Source organism: Acanthochromis polyacanthus, chromosome 22, assembly GCF_021347895.1.
Source record: "Acanthochromis polyacanthus isolate Apoly-LR-REF ecotype Palm Island chromosome 22, KAUST_Apoly_ChrSc, whole genome shotgun sequence".
Lineage (NCBI taxonomy): Eukaryota > Metazoa > Chordata > Actinopteri > Pomacentridae > Acanthochromis > Acanthochromis polyacanthus.
Window position 1 is genome coordinate 14,463,234 of NC_067134.1, and position 12,154 is coordinate 14,475,387.

Consider the following 12,154-nt stretch of genomic DNA (forward strand, 5'->3'; position numbering starts at 1 on the left):
TTCCTTTGTGATCTTAGTTTCTCTCTGCACTTTTATTTTCATTCATGATGTCAACTCACTTAATTTTTGTGCAGACGGACGACAAATAAGGCAAAACATTCACAAATGCACAGGGAAATAAAACAATCACTCATGTTTTATTATTAACGAAGGCTCTGAAATATGATAAGTACAAACTATTTATTTCTCACATTTCTGATGCAATAAAGCTCACAAATAATGTCTTCATTTATATAGTCTGACTCACCAGATGTTGACTGTGGGTATTATTTCCCCTGCCCGGTACAATTGTGATTGATTTAAAGAAGTACATAGCCACATTAAACCAGAATTGTCCTTTAACAGAAGCCTGGATATATTTGTCTTTCCGCCTGTGTGAGTTCTGTTTCCCTCACTTCTTCCCTCTCGGCCTGTCTTTCTCTCTTCTCTAATAAATCAACCTATTTCCTGTTTGGGGAATTTCTCCTCTGCTGTCTTTGTGTCTCTCCAGTCTATCCTCTATCTCGCTCTGTTTCTGTCCAAATGCCTGCTCTGGCGCCAGAACCCCCCAGCGGTCCTTTCACACTGTTTTAATGTTAACTGGATGCTCTGTTGTCTACCTCCTTACAGTCCCAAAGCCGAGTAAACGTGCAAATCTGTCTTTCTTCATGGCTGGCTTAAGCTCTAAGTCATCCCCTGGCTCTGCCGCAACTACTAATCCAAGAATTTGACAAATCTTAAAAACAGCTCATGAGTGGAATCTGTCTGGAAAACACTACCGCTTGTGATCACTTGTTTGTTCAAGAATAATCATTTTGATATCTTTTTGGTTATTATCGTCCCTGCAGTTGCCTTGGAAACTGTCCTTCCAACCTCTGTTTCTCTTGTTTTGTGTGTCTGCAGTCCCATTCATTAACTTGAATGCTGGTCTGTTTTCTACCCCAAATTTCTCAGGTTTTTTTTGGTTTGGAGCCATAAAAACTTACTTTTGCTTTCTTGCCAAGAGTTAGATGGCTAGATAAATTCCAGTGCCTTATGGTTAATTTAGCTTTGCAAAATGACTGGGGAAAAAAAGGCACTTTCTTGCCCAAATTGCCTCCACCTCCAAATTTAAATAACACATCTTGTTTTGTTTCATCAAATGGGAATTTCCTGTTGTAAATGATGCAACTGATTTACAAATGTTTTTTTTCCTTTTCCCTCCTCTTTCTAATCTTCATGCTAAGCTATGCTAACGGCTGCTAATCCAGCTACATATTTACTGCAGACTTGCATTAAAATCCCGTCCAACTGTCTGCAAGTTTGCATCGACACCATAACACACAGCTTCTCTGAGTTCAAATGGATAAACAGATCATTCAAAGACTGAGCCTTTTAAAGTGACATTTCCAACACTTGTGTATGTTATGATGCCATCTTAACTTACTGTAGGTAATAAAATCTGATATAAGATTACAAGAGATGAGACATTAAATCTTCAAGTTTTGCAGGAAATTGAACAGCACAATTTTAGAGAATATTAATTTTGATGTAAAACATGCCTGTGCAGTTGAAGTAACAAAAACACACATGGCACAATCTTCCTAAGAAATAAAATGCAGCGAGTCAACAAAAATATATTAACATGTTGCACGCACACTGTGAATAGATTAGATTGACCTTGGCTTTGTTGCTGCACACAGCACATCAGCGGCAGCTTAAAAGAGAGAGACGACCACGCTGAGGTTTGGATTAATGTTACTGGCAGATTCCAGGTGACAGAGCTAAGCTGCTGTATGTATGCACACCTCATGCATGGTGGTATTGAACAGAAGGTCAGAATGAAAACTGTCATGTAAGAAAGAAAACCCTACTTTGATTCAGGACTAGAAAGGCATATTTCGCCATACAGATGTTGGTAAATTTGATGCAGTTAGGCTCGTCTGTGACCCAGTGACATGTTATCTTTTTAGAGAGAAGTGTACAGTATGTGTGCTCACTTAATTGAATGATGTCCTAACATCCATTTTCTCTCTTCCTTCTTTTTTTCTCGCAGTTCTGAGCAGACTACCCACTTGTCAGTTCCATTGATCAGCGAAGACAGCTCTTTAACTAAGGTAAGCTGACACACCACACTGGAAACCAACACTAAGAGTGTAGCCCTGCTCGCAGCACTGTGAGGATGCACTGAAACATAGCGGTGCTTTGAGCTAAATGTTGATGTCAGCATGCTGAGATGCTGATGTTGACCAAGTGTAATGCTTCCCATGTTACCTATCTTAGTTTAATGCAGAACCTGGGGGGAACAAAAGTGGGGAAAAAAGCCACATTGTGATCTTAAATTGGTAAATTTGCCACCAGCTGGCAGAGGGCAGAAAGTGCTTTTCAGTTTGTCACATTAAGTGAGATGTAAGTTTGAAGACGTCAACCCAGAGGACATTGATGGAGTATGGCATTTGTTGTATTATGAGACCCTCCAGAAAAACGCGGGCAAAAATCCTTGATTATGCGGGCTAAAATCCTTGATTATGCGAATAAATATGCGGGGGTTTTATGCCATTTTATGCGTGGAAATTGCGGAAAGTTGCAAAGTATGCGAATAGTTGTGAAATATGCAAAAATATGCGCGATTCACCTGCCGTTTGGCCGCGGAGGGATGTGACTTCTAATCAGACACTGGGACTGCTGCGGGGTTATTGGACTGACAGCCTGTGCTTTGGGAGGGGAAGAAGCGTCCAGCAGCATCTGATGCTCGTTGAAAACAGTAACTGCAGAATGATCCGAGTTTTCCTGTCAGTCTCCAAACTGGCAGAAAAAGTCGCTAGATTTGTGGCTAGTCGCTTTTGACAAAAAAAGTCGCTAGGACGCTTTGGAAAGTCGCTAAGTTGGCAACACTGGGCCGCGCTCCGCATCAGCTCGTGCTTCTAGTGTGTGTGTGTGTGTGTGTGTGTGTGTGTGGTATGTGTGTGTGAATGTGCGAACTGATGACGTCAGGCCCAGTGTCACATAAAAACTCACTCACAACTCCATTTATTACCTCCGCCAGGAGGTTATGTAATCATCGGAGTTTGTTTGTCTGTTTGTCTTTTAACGGCATAACTCAAAATGTCATGGACGGATTTTCACCAAATTTTTACAGAATGTCCGGAAGAGCAAAAGTAACAATCGATTAGACTTTGGAGGTGATCCGGATCACCGTCTGTATCCAGGACTTTTTTGAAGGACTCAGACAAACAGATGGCCTGGCGGAGGTCTGCGCTCTCCGAGTGCTTTTCTAGTATTGGTTATAGTTTTCTCATTTTATGCGGAAATTGTGAAATCAAGCGGGACCCGCATATTTTTCTTTTTTTTCATGGAAATGTGAGATTCTTGCGGGAATTATGCGCTGTTTTGCAGAGATTATGCGGCCTCTTGGGAAATAATTGACCCCCGCATAATCAGCGGCATTTTTGCGGGAATTCATGCGATCGCATAATCACGTTTTTCTGGAGGGTCTATATTGTCCAATTTTAACTGATTATCAACTGTTACCCTGTAAAATACAGATAAAGGCTCTCAATGATGACAAATGCTGGCTTGGCTCTCCTGTCAAGTATAGGCTCCTATACATGAACGCATTTACTTCTGTTACACCCTAAGCATCTAATTTTTAATTATCAGTCATACAGTGTCTCACCATCATGGCTGTGATATCGCCAGATTTTGGACAATCTACTCAACACAGTTATAAAAATACAGTATGTCTACTGCCAGCATTTTACAGGGAGATGCATAACAATTTCACAATACAGTTGTATTTTACGAAATGCAAAAACGCACATACAAACGCTCATCTGAAAAACCTGCAAAAATGATTACATTAAATTATGGATTGTCTGCATTGCTGAGACTGTTCTGAAAGAAATAAAATACAGTATGTATGACTTGCACTCAATATGACCAAATTAAGAGCTTAAAAGTAAAGGGAATGAAATTGCCTTGAACGTATTATTCAGCTCAAAAGGTTAACAATGAAAAGCTGAAGTTTATCAGTACATAATAGTCCAGTAACAAACTAAAAGAATATCAGCAATTTATGGTGAAAGTACTTAGTAAGCAGAAGTATTCTTGAATGTTTTTTCCTCCCTGGTTTTGTAGTTAAGCATGCTAACATGCTGCCTGGCGCTGATGGGAATGTTATTAGTTTTTAAGATATAAACCAAAGTAATGAACAAATGAAGCGTTTCTGTACAAAATATGCAGAAAATTCATCCAGTGATTCAAGAGTTTGTATTTGTCACTAGCTCATACAGTATGTGCAGTGAAATGTGCTAGGCTAACGGAGTAAATAACCTAAGGATTGTGACAACCATGCTCCTGTAAATTCTGAATTAAGCCACAAAACATAAAGGGACTTTTTAGCTTCATTCCAGCTTTTAAACTGAAAGCAACAACATAGAAGTCTGGCCTGCTGCCAGATGGTATACTACTTCTACTCATGACATTTCACACTCACTTTTCCCATGACTCATGGGGCCCCTGGAGTCAGATGTAAGTGGCTGCACTCAGCCAGATGATTAGCTTGGCCGTTCACAGAGAAAAGCGAATTATGCTCTGCTACATGTGGATGGGAGAAGAGAAGCAATTGTTTGGGGTTGATGTCATGCGAGATATTTTTGATCGCCAAAAAAAGCAGTCATCAAGTAAAAATGTCATGTTTTGGCTTTAGCCTCTTTAAATATATTTGACTTACATGGCATGGATGGATTTGATGGTAAATGCTGCTTCAAAAATGTGTTTTGTTTGCGCGTCTTTCTATATGTAGCTCATGCTAACAATATGTTCACTCCCAGCGAGAGAATTCTGGATTGTTTTGGGTTATTGTGCAGATTGTGTGTAGGTGTATGTGAGCATGCAGGGCATGAGCTCTAAGACAGTAAGTTGTCAGCATCATAATCCCCTCAGCCACGAAGGGCGCATGAAAAGGCAAGATGGCTGGGGAGGGAGGGGTTGACTGCTGAAGAGTCAACTCGGGCTGACAGACGAGAAGTTCTGGGAAACACAGCGGAGAACTCACTGCTGTGTGAAAATGTCACAGTTGTCCTACTTTTTTATCCTGGTAGCCAGTTGTTGAGTGTGTAAACAGTATTCATCGCACAAGTACAAAATGTGAATCCTCTGACTGATTCAGTCATGTTAACTTGCTCTGTGTAATCCCTTTCATTCACAGTTGCAGTTTTATCGATTAGCATTTCCTGTTTGCAATTTACTGACAGCTCTCACAGAGTTATTTAACAGTGGAGAGAATCTGAATATGTAATTATTGTGGAAGTTAAATGGCTTGTCTTTTTTGTAATTGTACAATGGATCTTTAGAAGTTTACAAACAATGCACCATAATCACACATCAGTGACATTCTCTAAAATTGTCATATATATATTTTCTTAAAACAAAAACTATTGCTATTTATTTAAAAATGCATACATTTGTAAAATATATATTTTAGGAAAGATTTCATTCTCCACATTAATTACTTTTGCATCATAAATGAAGAAAATAATTGTACCAATACAGACAGTTTGTTCAAGCCAGATTTTGTAAAACACTGTAAAAATCACTAATTAGAAAAAAACTGCTCTCATATAATGAGAAGTTGTGATTAAATATTTCCCTTGAACCCCAGACATTTTCTGGGTGTTTTTGCTCGTCACATTTTCAAAAGATAATTTCTTGATTGTATTTTATTTTTATTTTTTTACATTAATTGAATAAAACTGAAATTGACATTTACAGCATGTCCAGTGACAGCACGTGTTAGCAATACTCAAGAGGAAAAAAACATGTCACTCTACACACTATAGATGTTTTATTTCTTACGTTTTTAATTTGTTTCCTTATGTGTCTCCTATCTGGTCTGCGTTAACAAAGCCTGCAGTTCAGCCCAGTTCAGATGAAAACTTACAGAATTTTTGTTTTGTGACTGCTAGTAGGACCATCAGAAAATTTGGAGTGTTTCATGGTTCAGAGGATTAAGTTGCCATAAAATAAAACTTTAATATAATAATGATCTTGTACAGTATAACAAAATGGTTGACTCAACTATTTTCATATTGTTACAAAGCATTAGATTGTTAAATTCTTGACATTTTCTCCTTTTGAATCCTGCTGTTTGTTGCATTTCTTGACAGCGATATTCCAAGATAAGTGAAATACCAACACCTCTGCCTTCAAAAATGAATAATACACACCACCCCCATCAGCACCACCAGCATTAAAGCCCAAAACATTATGAAGAGCCCGACCAGCAACCAGCTATTGGTATATTGATGGATTTAAATGGCTCGGCTCCCATTTGTGTCAGTGCAGTTAGGAAGCACCCTTGGGGCTGAGCCTGCAGGATCTGGTGACCTATTTCTGAATCCATACCATAGTCAAAGTCCGCTCTCTACAGCCAATATCCTCCACTGACTGCCGTCAACCCCTCTAACCCTGAGTCTTATATCACCATGGGAACAATGACATCACTGTGGGGTGGGGCTGATGTGGTTGAAACTGAATGAAGAGGGTAAATGTGAGTTAGGATGTAGAGAAACAGCAGTCGCTCGGTTTGATTTAAATGGTTCTGAAGGGTGAACTTCAGTTTATAAGCTCAGTTTTCACAACTCGATCATTTCTGGCTGATGGATGTCACATAATTTAATGTCTCCCTGACCTCTTGTGGTAAAAACTCATCAATTTTATTGCTGTCTTGTTATGTTTTTACCCCATTTGTACCTCCAGTCACTATAGTTGAGTCTAACCAGGCTTACAGTCAGTAAGTACCAGTCCAGATCTGGTCTGTGATCAATAATTGGACATCGGGCGCCGTGATTGAAGATCAGAACCTTTTATTTAGTAGTCATGTTGATGCATACTGAATTAAGCTAAACAAATAAGAAAGGACGGCGGATGACTCAAAGGCAAAGCCAAGTAGAAGTGAAAGAATTTGCTGACCAACAGCAAAATAACCCACCTCCTATTTAGATGGTCACGTTATAGTTTCAGTCATTTGTCAAGCAAAAGCAGTGAAAATGCTGCAATTATTCAGATCGGAGCTCCTCAAATGGAAGATTAAAGATGTAGTACGGTGCTTGAACTTTAGGTCAAACAAAATGAGGCATTTGAAGACTTAATTTCTGAGTTCTGTAAAGTTTTAATGAGCTTATACTGTTTTTAAATGTGCCCGTTTTTTTTTTTAATTAACTGAGAACATAATCAGGCTGCACAGTGACGTAGTGGTTAGCAGTTTCGCCTTGCAGCAAGAAGATCCCCGGTTCAAATCCTGGCCTGGGCCTGGGATCTTTCTGCATGGAGTTTGCATCTCCCTGTGCATGTGTGGGTTTTCTCCGGGCACTCCGGCGTCCTCCCACAGTCCAAAAATATGCTGAGGTTAACTGATAACTCTAAATTGTCCGCAGGTGTGAATGTGAGAGTGACTGTTTGTCTGTATATGTAGCCCTGTGAAGGACTGGCAACCTGTCCAGGGTGTCCCCTGCCTTTGCCCGAATCAGCTGGGATAGGCTCCAGCACCCCCCGCAACCCTAGTGAGGATAAAGCGGTGTATAGAGAATGGATGGATGGAGAAAATAATCAATGATGGAAACAGTCAAATACATTCATTTTAAGTTTGTTTCATAAGCTCACATTTTTTTAAGTTAATTTAGATAAAAATAATATAAAGATAAAGATCTCATTATGTAATTGTCAATCCTCTGAATCCCAAGCAATTTGTGGTTTTTGTTTCTTTTCCCCTGTCACATTTTTACCCATGGTAGGTTTGTTTTTACTGCAGTATGAAATCCTGCACCTCTATGGAAACAAAACAACCGTGGACAGAGGGAGAGAGAACTGGGAAATGTCTTCTATGCAGTGTAATTATAATGCCATAAATGATAAACAAAAAGAAGAAAAATGTCTAATGTCTTTCTGATATTGGCTATTTCACAGAAATTAAAACAACCTGGAGCCAACATGGACCACACATTTTGAAGTGGTCACAGACAAAAAAAGACTTGTACATACTGTAGATATTTTAGTATCTTTTTGACTTAACCTGTTTCCATACTTGTCTCCTGACTGCCCAGTGCAAACACTGCCTGCAGTTCAGCCTAGTTCCACTGAAAACGCTACGCATTTGTGTCTCCTGGTCACACTCAGGTCACTATAGTTTCACAATCGTAAAGAATAGCGCAGACTTTTGGTGTCAAAAGACTTATTTTTGCCATTGTTAAAATTAAATGCTGAGAATACTGTTATTTGGATGAAATCTCACAATTTTAAGTTTCAGTTTAGTTACATTTTTCAACGGAACACCACATCACACACAAGTGGTTCAGGTATCGTTAAAAAGTTGAATATTTGACCAGTTTGTACAGTTTCAGGCTTCATTAAATGATGTCATTTTAGTGATTTTATTTTTTTCCTTTTTGTTAAAAACAAAACGGTTTTCAAACTCACTGGCAGATTTTGGAGATCAAGAGAGTTAATTGACACAAAGAGGCCAAATGACGTGCTTTTGTGCCGGATTGATGTGGTGAAAATGAACATGCAAATTGGCAAAATTACTGATTGTTATTTGTGTAGGACTTTTGTATGACTTTCATCAGGTGTAAACTAAAAATCTCAGTGCTCCTATACTGCTGTTATTACGGCGCTTAATCTGTAAGTAGTGCAGTCAGTCCCCTGCTTCTTGTACATGGGTGTGTGCTTGTGTGTGCATGCTTTGCTCGTCATGCTGGTGTTCGTCATTTACTCAGTTCATTCACACTTCACTGGCAGCGCTCATTATGCTTCAATCCCACACGTCTTGCTAAATCAGCGAAACACAATCCTCTGTGCTGCTTCTGCTGCTGCTGTGGAAGAGGAAGCCACTGGATTCTGGGTTGATTACAGGTCACAGCAACCTTCACTGCCCTACTATCCCCCTCAGATCCTGTGTAGAGTGACAAATAGCCATAATTCACCGCAATGCACCACACAATTACTGTGTTTTTGCAAGGCTTTTAACATTAGTTCTATTCTAAACGAAGCAGTCCTTAAAAAAGCTTGCGTTTTTATGCAACTTTAGAAACATATTACCTTCTACCAAACAGACAATTTACCTACAGTTGTGAACTTTGATCTGTATGTAATATTTCTATAGTGACTATATGACAATTTTTTTCCAGTGTTTTTGAATCGCACACATGTCAAGGTGACATAATGTGCACAATCGAGCAGTTGGAGCCAAGTATTTACCAAAGAAGAAGCACCAAAATCGTCAAGTTTGGGATGCTTTAGCCATTATTGTTTTAATTACTGATAAATCTGCACATTATTTTCTGAATATATCGACAAGTTGACGCCCTCACATCTGACCAGCAGAGATATTTATGTTCCTGTTATAAAAGAAAGAAAAGAAACCAGAAACATATTCACATGTGAGAAGATGAACCAGAAATTTTGGTCTCTTTCCTTTGTCGGTTTTATGACAATTTCACTAAAATGCTTTCTTTTTGCCAGTTATTCTTCACACATCCTAAAATCATATCCTGTAAGATACATGCATGTAAAATCAGCTATTGTCTTATTTGGAATAATTTGCGATAATTTCTATGTAAACTTGCGAGTAATTTGGTAGATGTCAGGCATGAAGAAGTAAATTTGCAATGTTTTTTTATTGGATTGCTGTTCCTTCGCTCACCATGTGCTCACAGTTGCAGAGATATTCTGAAATATAAGCCACATGCTCAAAATGCTAATCCACAGCCTACAACTGCTTGTCAAATGTACAAAGGAGGAAACAAAAGCTTATCATTTTTCATTAATAGAATGTCATTAAGACAACCAGAAAAAGGCGAAAATTGTTAATTTTATTGAGATATTAGTTCATGTTAGCAAAACACAACAAAGTGTTCAGAGATAAATTTGTGGTGCTGATCTTGCAATGAGTGACTGGAATGTAGAAAATCATGATAAAATTAAATGGTCTGGACACACACTCACATGCAAAAACCAACACACACAATCAGACACACACACTCGGCCGCTCACACAGAGGATTAAGGCCAGGTTGGCCTACTGAGACAGGCTGCCAGAGATTCCATCCTCCCTCATAAATGGATGGTGACATTCCGATGTGAGCGGCGCTCCATGGAGGCGTGATGGGTGACCCAGATCGGTGTTGGGGGTGAGACACAGACAGGGAGGAAAGTGAGGTCGGATTAGGGCTGGGGTGGGGCAAAGTCGCTAGAGCGGGATGCTGGGGTTGGAAGGTAGAGAAGAGCAGGGGGGCAAGACGACAGTGGTGACAGACAAAGGAATGGGGGAGAAAAGAAGAAGGAAGCCCACTGAAGTCAGATGAGCCTCAGGCCTGCTGCCACACCTTCTCCTCTACAAGAGATCACGCTGCTATGTTTAATTTGAGACATCAATCTGTAGACGTGATGGGATTTGACAATCCTTTTTTGACTCCTAGTGCTGTTGATTTAACCCTTTCAAGATTAGGATTCAGTCATGGTTCACATGCTGAGCAGTTATGGGCAAACTGCTGGGTTTCTCACCTTTTTGAAAATACAACACTGTTTATTGGTATGTGCTTCTATACAATGGGTTTGATAACCTCTCTAGATGGGCTAAATTTAGCTTCCATGTGAATGGTTAAGGTTTGTTTTAAAGCTGAAGAGAAGGTTGGTTTTCACTTTGAACTGACTTTGATGTCTCCAGGTACATGTAGTTTTTCTGCTTGTAAAAGGTTTGTTGGTCAATTGTGTCTTCTTAGTGAATAAGTGTGATTGGAAAAATAGTGAGGAAAAACAATTATAAGGGTTTCCATCCCTGCACAATATGTCTTATTTAATCATCTGCTTTTGTGGTGTAGTGTTAGTGAAAATGCACATTTTATCATTTTCTCTCAAACACAATGAGACTCTTGAACCCCTAAAGGGAAGCAATGAGGGAGAGCAATGCCAGATCACATTAACAACACTAGGATGACAGGGTGTGCCTGGAGAGCAAGGACTGGAGAGTTGCTAAACCCAAATGCTGGCTAGCATGAGTTCAAAATCAAATGTTGCTAGAATCTAATAAGTAAAGTGAATCAGCCGATTTAAAGGTTGAAATTCAGAAATATACTCAATTTATCTCATCTTATACCCACTGTACTTTTGCAGTTGTTATAAAGTATGTGGAAAATTTTTAAGCTAATTTGAAATTTGCAAAACTAATTACATTTTTCTTAAAATTTTATTAAAAACACATCCTCAAATAAATGGAGTTGTAAGAAGAGTGCAAGAAAACTAGCTAGGAAATGAGTAAAGGCAGGTTAGCTAAAAAAAATAATGGATTTCGTAGAAATAGCTAACTACAGGAAAATATTAAACACTTGAATTAGTTAGCCAAAAGTAATAAATCCATACTTTAGTAGTTGGATTGAAGTAATGTAAAAACAGCTAAAATTATAGACTGCATAGTTATCTAAAAGTAGTGAGTAATTAGTATAATAATTAGTTGAAAACAATGGATAACCAGCTAAAATTATAGGCAGTGCTTAGCTGAAACCAATGGATAAATACACACGTGGACAAAATTGTTGGTACCCCTCAGTTAAAGAAGGAAAAACCCACAATTCTCACTGAAATCACTTGAAACTCACAAAAGTAACAATAAATAAAAATTTATTGAAAATTAAATAATCAAAATCAGCCATTACTTTTGAATTGTTGATTAACATAATTATTTAAAAAAAACAAACTAATGAAATAGGGCTGGACAAAAATGATGGTACCCATAACTTAATATTTTGTTGCACAACCTTTTGAGGCAATCACTGCAATTAAACGATTTCTGTATTTGTCAATGAGCGTTCTGCAGCTGTCAACAGGTATTTTGGCCCACTCCTCATGAGCAAACAGCTCCAGTTGTCTCAGGTTTGATGGGTGTCTTCTCCAAATGGCATGTTTCAGCTCCTTCCACATATGTTCAATGGGATTCAGATCTGGGCTCATAGAAGGCCACTTTAGAATAGTCCAACGCTTTTCTCTCAGCCATTCTTGGGTGTTTTTGGCTGTGTGTTTTGGATCGTTGTCCTGTTGGAAGACCCATGACCTGCGACTGAGACCAAGCTTTCTGACACTTGGCAGCGCATTTCTCTCCAGAATGCCTTGATAGTCTTCAGATTTCATCGTACCTTGCACACTTT

At 38.9% G+C, this 12,154-nt stretch overlaps 1 protein-coding gene across 9 annotated transcripts in view; it reads left to right on the plus strand.

Moving 5' to 3' along the window:
• LOC110959803 (microtubule-associated protein 2) overlaps positions 1–12,154 on the plus strand; it is an 84,094-nt gene that overhangs the window by 45,935 nt on the left and 26,005 nt on the right. For all 9 annotated transcript variants that reach the window (XM_022206782.2, XM_022206786.2, XM_022206785.2 and 6 more), the window contains exon 3: positions 2,015–2,075. The gene's annotated coding sequence lies outside the window, so the exon portion shown is untranslated. The remainder of the gene's footprint in view (positions 1–2,014; positions 2,076–12,154) is intronic.